The 8,728-nt window shown below is 43.0% G+C and overlaps 1 non-coding gene across 1 annotated transcript; it reads left to right on the forward strand.

Moving 5' to 3' along the window:
- The first annotated feature begins 8,389 nt into the window (after positions 1-8,389).
- LOC130501656 (small nucleolar RNA R71) lies at positions 8,390-8,496 on the forward strand. The gene has a single exon (XR_008939839.1). It is a non-coding gene; the product is annotated as a small nucleolar RNA R71 (small nucleolar RNA).
- The last annotated feature ends 232 nt before the right edge of the window (positions 8,497-8,728 follow it).

The following is an 8,728-nucleotide window of genomic DNA, read 5'->3' on the forward strand; positions in this document are numbered from 1 at the left end:
CTCGATATCGATCGACAACACTAGCTGTGTATCGATCGATTATAATCTTCTAGTACGCGGATCTTCTCAGCTACATCGATCGACAATTCTGGATGAGTATCGATCGATTCTTCTCTAAATGTTGACTTCCGACTTGGTTATAAATGTTCAACTCGGGTGTATTATCTCTTGTACTCCAAAATGCTCCAAAAACATCACTTTATCACGAAACATTCCTGAACCTGAAAACATACCTAACAGGCTAGAAAACACATTAGTTATATAATAAAATACTATTATACCATGGTAGATAATGGGTGAAATCCATGGTATATCAGAAGTGTGAACCCCCATCACTTATCAACCATGAAGTCTATTCCCCAAACATCAAACACTTCCACTTCAAGGATTGGGTTTTGAGGCATCTCATTACTCTTAGTGATGTTCCCTCTCCTTTGGCAAGAGTCACACTTTGAGATGAAATCTTGTGTGGTCCTTGAACATATGTGGCCACCAAAATCCAGCTTGTAGAACCTTGGCCACTTTCTTGAAGGCAGTAAAATGGCCTCCATATGAAGATCCATGGCATTGTTTTAGGATCCCATCAACTTCTTCTTCAACCACTGCCATTCTATAGAGATGATCCTTGCAAAGGATGTAGAGAAATGGCTCATCCCAGTAGTACCTCTTCAATTCCTTGTAGTTTTTCTTCTTGGCATAACCTTCAAGCTCTAATGGTTCCTTTCCAGTGACAAGGTAATTCACAAAATCTGAATACCAAGGCTCCTTCTCTTTAGATGCCTTGACCTCTTCAATCTTCTTGCCTGTCTCACAAACTGCAACCACTGCCCTAATATCCATGATTTGCTCTTCACGAAGTCTTTCATCGATAGGGATATCACCTTCAATCCTCAGCCTAGACAAGTTATCAGCCACTCCATTCTCAATTTCGGGCTTGTCTCTGATCTCTAAGTCAAAATCCTGAAGCAAAAGAATCCACCTCAATAGTCTTGGCTTGGCATCCTTCTTGGCCGAGAGGTGTCTCAAAGCAGCATGATCAGTGTAGACAATGACCTTTGACCCCACCAAGTAACTTCTGAACTTCTCAAAGGCAAAAACAATGGCCAGCATCTCCTTCTCAGTTGTGGCATACCTCATCTGAGCATCATTCAATGTCTGGCTAGCATAGTAGATCACATGAGTCTTGCCATCCTTCTTCTGCCCCAAAACAGCTCCAGCAGCAAAATCACTAGCATCAAACATGATCTCAAATGGGAGATTCCAATCAGGTGGCTGGACAATAAGAGCATTAACCAGGTCACCTTTCAGCTTCTTAAAAGCTTCAAGACATTCTGAATCAAAGCTGAAAGTGGCCTCTTTGCATAGCAGCTTGGTCATTGGCCTAGCAACCATTGAGAAGTCCTTGACAAACCTTCTATAGTATCTAGCATGGCCAAGGAAACTTCTGATGTCCTTCACTGTGTTTGGTGGGGGTAGACTAACCATCACTTCAATCTTAGCCTTGTCCACCTGAGTGCCTTTTTCTGAAATCTTGTGCCCAAGTACAATCCTTTCTTTGACCATAAAAAGACACTTCTCCCAATTCAGCACAAGGTTGGTGTCTTCACATCTCTGTAGGACCCTGCACAATTTGGACAAACAAGCAGAAAAAGAAGATCCGTAGACAGAGAAATCATCCATGAACACCTCCACTATATCCTCAATGAAATATTAGAAGATAGACATCATGCACCTTTGAAAGGTTGCTGGAGCATTACATAACCCAAATGGCATCCTTCGATATGCAAAGGTGCCATAGGGGCATGTGAATGTTGTCTTCTCTTGATCATCGGGATGTATGGGGATTTGGAAGAATCTGAATACCCATCAAGAAAGCAATAGAAAGGGTGGTTTGCAAGTCTCTCAACCATCTGATCAATAAATGGCAATGGAAAATGATCCTTTCTAGATGCAGAGTTGAGCTTTCTATAATCAATACACATCCTATGGCCAGTTATGGTTCTAGTTGGTATCAATTCATCCTTGTCATTTTTAACCACAGTGATACCACCCTTCTTTGGAACCACATGCATAGGCGATACCCATTTAGAATCTGAAATAGGGTAAATAATACCAGCATCCAAGAGTTTAAGAATCTCTTTCTTTACAACATCCTTCAGGTTAGGATTTAACCTTCTTTGATGCTCTATAGAAGTCATTGATTCATCCTCAAGATGTATCCTATTCATGCACAAAGAGGGTGATATCATGCACAAAGAGGGTGATATCCTTCTCAGGTGACCTATCGCGCTTTGGAGGGGTGTCTCTGGGACCTCTTTTCTGATAAGGTGGTGGCTTTTTAAGGTCCACTCCCTTTATTTCTCCGGCTGCGAATTTAGCTGCCAGTTGTCGTTGGAGGTCCCAACATTCCTCAGTTGAGTGCCCATTCCCATCGTGATAAGAGCAGTTTTTGTTCTCATCATATCCTTTTGACCAGGGGGTTTTGTTTGCTGCGGCGATAGGTTTTTCTTCCTTATCTTCCTCGATTGCATAGGAATGTTCTCCCTGGGTCTGATTGTTTCGAGAGTTCCCCTTTTTATGAGGTTCTTTTGCTTCTGAGGCTTCACCTTTCGGGTGATTCTGGGGTTTCTTGTGGAGCTTATCCAGTGCAGTTGTTTCCTCTTCCAAGGTGACGTATCTAGACGCTTTATGAAGAGCATCGTCGATAGTTGGGGGAGGATTGAGCGTTAGCTCCGACCAAAGTTCTGATTTATACCAGAGACCTCTTCTGAGAGCCTCGATGGCGACCTGGTAAAACGGATTTTTCAATGTAGGCTCGTAGTGAGTCTCCCACTCCCTGTCTGATATTCCAGAGGTCAGCCTCGGATGCTTGCTTTAGGATATGAGTCGAGTATTGCTTCATGAAAGCGTTGCTTAACTGGTCGAAGCTATCTATCGAATTTGGTTCGAGACCAGAGAACCATTCGAGGGCTGTTCCGACTAAATTTTTGGCGAATGTCATGCAGTAACCTGCTTCGCATTCTTCTTTTGTAAAGTGAGCTTTCACGATAGCTAACCGGAAGGCTCTCAGGTAAGCCTTTGGGTCTGAGGTCCCGTCGTATTCGGGGATCCTAATTTTTCGGGTGTCTCTTATGTAAGAGTTGGCAATTCTGTCAGTGAATGAAGTTCCACAGGTCTCTTCGATCAAGCTCTCGATTTCGGGAGCTGAGCTCGTTGCCTTGTGGACTTGAGCACCCAGCTTTTGGAGAGCTTCGTGAGTCCGCTCCATATATCTACGAATAGCCTCAGGTCCCTGATGATAGGAGTTTTTAGTCTCCTAAGACAAATGTTGTAGGATAGTGATGAATGTCGAACCAATTCTGAGGGATCTAAAGCACCAAGAATGCAAGTACTTTCTTAATCTAAGTGCGATCAATAGCATGAGTTTATGAATTCTAACAATCCTAACAATGAAACAAAACAGTAAATGAGATGACTTTTAAACTATTTCTAAAGGAGAACTCATGGGTATAGGAACTTGACCTCGGGTGATCAGGATTTGAACTAAGGATGAACAATAAACGATCAAACAAACAACCTTAAGCCTAGACACAATTCTAAGCAAGCTCTATGTCTAGATGAATGCTCATTTGCTAACATATCTCAAACATCAAATGTCTTTGGTTGAATAACATGCAAGCAATAATTACTAACAAGTCTATTAGCTATTTTAGCATCTTTAACAACAAATGTCTTTGGCAAAGTACACTAAAAGCCTAGGAGAGCTGACTCAGGCATTCCATCAAACACATGTCGGGTGAGAAATGCCTAGAGATCACCCTTTGAGTGGCCTACTCAAATGATGCATTAAGATCACTCTACTAGCAAGGAACAAGTATGATCTATACCTTAAACATCCTAGAACTAACCTAATCACCCTTAATCACCCTAACCCATGAATCCAAAAGGTGATTACTCACTAATCTCCATGATTCTTCTTAAATCCATGATGGATTTCAGATTAATCATGTAGAGAAATAGATGAGAGATCACAAGAACAATAACAAATCAAGCCAAAAAGAAATGTTTTTCTTGAGAGAGTTTGTGTTCTTCAATAGATCAAAGATAATCTGCCAAAAGGTGGCTACAACATACTTAAACATTAGGTTTTTCAGAGTAAAAACGTGCATAAGAAATTGCAAAAAGGTCCTTGAAAAATCATAAAATTGGGTAGCATAAAGGGGTGGAGCGACCAGGGAGACCCGCTCCAGGAGGTCGCTGTGGTCTGGACAGGAAAGACGAGCGACCGGTGAGACTCGCTGCGCCGGGGTCGCTCCAGGCTGGCGGTGGCACAGCGACTAGGCAGGGTCGCTGTGGGAGGTCGCTCTGGTTCGTATGCCACTAGTAAATTGGTCATAACTTCTTTATCACATCTCCAAATGACTTGAAACCACTTCCATTAGAAAGCTAACTCAATTTCATATTTCACCCCTCCTTTGTTTTGATCACATTGCTCCCAAACATCTCAAATCACTCCATGGCGCACTCCAATACCTGATAAGGACGTATGTATGCAAAATGCAACCTAAACATGCCTAAATCCTAGTCTATATGATGCAAATGCTTATGAATGAATGGTTAAAACAATGCAAATATGCAAGACATCAACTCCCCCACACTAGTCCTTTACTTGTCCTCAAGTGAACTTTCTGGGACTCATAGGGGAAGAGGTTTGAAAGTGGAAGCTCATAGCCAAGAGAAACACAAAAGCACTCGCTTCAACATAAGAATTCACTACTAGCACACTCTCTCTTATTATCCTCTAGCTTCTCTAGGCCTGTCTCAACTCAACATTATGCATTCACACATTCAGTTCAGCCAACTCTCACATTCATTAAGCAATACAACAAGTGAGCTCTATGCAAATGGTCAATTGGTCCAAGTCATTTGGGTAAGGGAAGGCTTTTCATTATGGTGATCAAGGGGTTCATAACTCATTATCTTCAAGGTTTAACACTCAAAACAAGTAGCCTTGACATTGCACATAATATATCTAAGAAAGGGATCAACTAATGCATACAATGCTCAATCTTCATTGTTCTACCCTTTTTCAAACATAAAAGTGACACAATTAAAATCCCAAGTTACACCCATCTCACATCTCTCACCCAAAAATCTCAAGAACACATCCACAAACTCTTAATCAAGGGAAATATTTAAACTTTTAAAACACAACCTCTAAGCTCATTCTCACTTTGCTAGCCCCCTTTTTCTTTTTCTTTTTTTTTTCGGTTTCTTTTTTTTTTTTTATTTGGGGGCCAAGACTTTCACAACTTTGAGCTAGAGGTTTATACAATTCCCAATAAGACAATTAAGCACAAGAGTTCATTCATTCCCATTCAACTTTCAAGTTCAAACTTTACAACACTCACCCCCACCTATGGCTAGACAATAGCATAAGCAATCTAGCAAGAATGAAGACTGAGCATTGTCGTTCCCAATACTCTCAAGATTATGCGCATGTAAGACTTTCCGAAAAGGCCTCACTCAACAAACAATTAAGGCTTAAAAGGAGGAGAGGTTTTTAGGGAGTGGAATGCCACTAGAGATTGTCAAAAAGATCGGCATAAAAGACGTGACAACTCTAGTGTGTATATCCATGACTTAGCACACAAGGGACCATGAGCAAGAAATTAAGTTCATTCAGTTCAATTCAAGGTTGTAGTTGGCTTAAGAGATTGAGTTTTAGGGAGAGTTTTCAAGGCACGAAGCTTACAAGGTTTTCAAGAGAGGTGCATGAACTATACAAGGCTAGACAATGCTCTCTACAAGGCGTTTTAAATCAGCTCCCAATGCAAATGAATGCAACCTATATGCTTCTAGACTCAATCCTAAAGTATGCAAATGATACACTAAATGATTCTTTTTGTGTTTTTCAAAATTTTTTTAATTTTTTTTTTGGTTTTTTCTATGCAAATAAGAATGCAAAATGTAATGCATGAGACTCAGAATCATCAAAGCAAACATGATCAAATGCTTGGCACCTCCCCCACACTTAAATCACACAGTCTCTGTGTGAGTGAGGTACCCAATAAAATTCTAAAATGCAAAGAAAAAACTGGGATAAGGGAAGTTTCCAGTTACCTGAGACGGGAGCGAGGTGGAAGGATCGCTGCGGGTGATGGCTTCTCAGCGACCAGGGAGACCCGCTCCAGCTAACCGCTGCCGAAGAAGACGAGCGATGGGGACGTGTCGCTGCGGGTGCGTCGCTGCTGGTGATGGCTTCACAGCGACCTCCATGAGCCGCTGTGGGAGGTCGCTCCAGAATGAAGCGAGCGACGGTGATCAGCCGCTGCGCCAAGACCGCTCCGTGCTGATGGAGTCACAGCGACCAGGCAGAGCCGCTGTGACTGGTCGTTGGGCTCTGCTCGTCCTTGTGTCACTCCTTTTTCCTATTTTGACCTGCACACAACTTCATTTTCCCATTGTTTTATGCAGTAAGATGAAAATAAAATACTAATGCAATATATACAAGGATACTCATGGGACTTCCTCCCAAGTGAGCTTGTTTTAAGTCTCTAGCTTGACTTTGCCTCCTTTGGATCAGGCTGGAGTAGGTGCAGAAAGTGGAGTTAACACCCCATCTTCCTCAGGTGGTAGCTCACCAAGGTGATCATCAGCAGGAGGGCCCATTTCTTCAATGATGAAGGCTTGTCCAAACACAGTGGGGTTCCTCATTTTCTCCTTGATTTCAAAGTGGAGGATGTTCTCCTTTCCCAAATGGAGGTCAATCTTGCCTTCTTTCACATTCACAATAGCTCCTGCTGTAGCTAAGAATGGCCTTCCAAGAATCAATGGGTCTTGAGCCTCCTCACCCATTTCAAGCACCACAAAATCTGTAGGTATCTCATACCCTCCAATCTTCACAGGGAGGTTCTCTAGGATGCCCACAGGGTACTTCACTGAACGATCAGCCAACACCAGAGAGAGTCTACACTTCTTGTATTGAGTGAAGCCAAGCTTCTTTGCCACAGACAAAGGCATCAAGCTGACACTAGCTCCCAAATCGCAGAGACATTTCTCAAATACCATAGGTCCAAGAGCACAAGGTAGTGTGAAGCATCCTGGATCCTCTAGCTTCTCTGGAGCATCAAGCCTCTGAATGATGGCATTGCACTCATGACTCAGAACCATCATTCCCTCCATCTCCTTCTTCTTACCAGCTACAGCATCTTTCAGGAACTTGCTGTATTGAGGAATCAGCATGAAAGCATCAATGATGGGTATTGTAACCTGAGCTTCACTCATCTGCTTCTCAAACAAAGCCTTGTACTTCTGTAGCAGCTGCTTCTTGAATCTACCAGGGAATGGAAGCTTGGGTTCATAGGGAGGAGGGACAAAAGGGCTTTCACCTGCTGGAGCAGCAGATTCACTATCTTTTGTTGGCTTCTTTTCTTCTCCAACCTTTCCTTTACCCTTATCTTTCTCAATCTTCTCCAAGATCTCATCATCTGTCTTCTCATCAACAATGACCACTTCATCATCTAGATTGATGGCTACCTCCTCACCTTGTTTCTTAGCATCCTTGGTGAGGGTTCTAGGAGGTAACTGCTTACCACTCCTGAGTGTGACAGCTTTTGCTTCCTTGGGGTTTTGATCAGATTTTCCAGGTAGAGATCCTGGCTGGCGATTCTGGTGGGTGCTCATGGAAGCAAACTGATTCTCCAAATTCTTGACAGAAGAAGCAAGGTGGGAGAATTTGTTGTTGAGCTCATTGTAGCTCCCATCAATCTTGGAGTGAAGGTTCTTCAGCTCATAGCCCACATGCTTCTCACTTCTAGTCTGAGACTCCAAGATCTGTTTAAGTAAGGCATCAGTGCTGCTCTCTTGAGGGGCAGAGGAGCTAAGAGAGGGGTTTTGCTGAGGCTGATAGTTGCTCTGCTGGTTGTTTCTTGGCTGATAACAACTCTGCTGGTTGTTGGAATAGGGCTTCTGTTGGTAGTTGTTGTACTGAAAGTTGGGTTCCTTCTTGTACCAGCTACCATTGCTGTTGATGAAACACAATTCTTCTTGCCCTTCCAAACCCTCAACCTCATTGACAGTAGGAGGTATCTCCTGTTGTGGGTTACCAACAAAGTTCACCTGCGCTTGTGTGGCCTTATCAGCAATGAGTGTGTCAATCTTCTCCTGAAGAGCCTTTATCTCATTCCTTGTGTGTTTGTCATCACCTCTACTGCTTCTGTCATGGTCTCCACTGTAGACTGCATCACTCTTAACCATGTTGTCAACCAGAGCCTCTGCCTCTTGCTCAGTTCTCCCCAAAAAGAACCCATTGCTAGCTGTATCCAGTCTGGCTCTGTACTTAGGAAGAGCACCTATGTAGAATGTGCTCAGCAAGCTCTCCTTAGAAAAACCATGGTGTGGGCACTGAGCTTGGTAACCATTGAATCTCTCCCAAGCTTCACTGAATCCTTCCAAGTTCTTCTGTTGGAAGCTGGAGATCTCGTTCCTCAACTTAGCAGTTCTTGAGGTAGAGAAGAACTTCTCCAAGAATGCCTTTTTGCAGTCTTCCCAAGTAGTGATGGAGTCACTTGGTAGAGACTTCTCCCACTGACGTGCCTTATCCCCCAAAGAGAAGGGGAATAGCTTGAGCTTTAAAGCATCCTCTGACACACCATTAGTCTTTGACATACCACAGTAGCTGTCAAACTTATCCAAGTGATCAAATGGGTCCTCCACAGCCAGACCA

This window comes from Raphanus sativus, unplaced genomic scaffold, assembly GCF_000801105.2.
Source record: "Raphanus sativus cultivar WK10039 unplaced genomic scaffold, ASM80110v3 Scaffold0248, whole genome shotgun sequence".
Classification (NCBI taxonomy): Eukaryota; Viridiplantae; Streptophyta; class Magnoliopsida; order Brassicales; family Brassicaceae; genus Raphanus; species Raphanus sativus.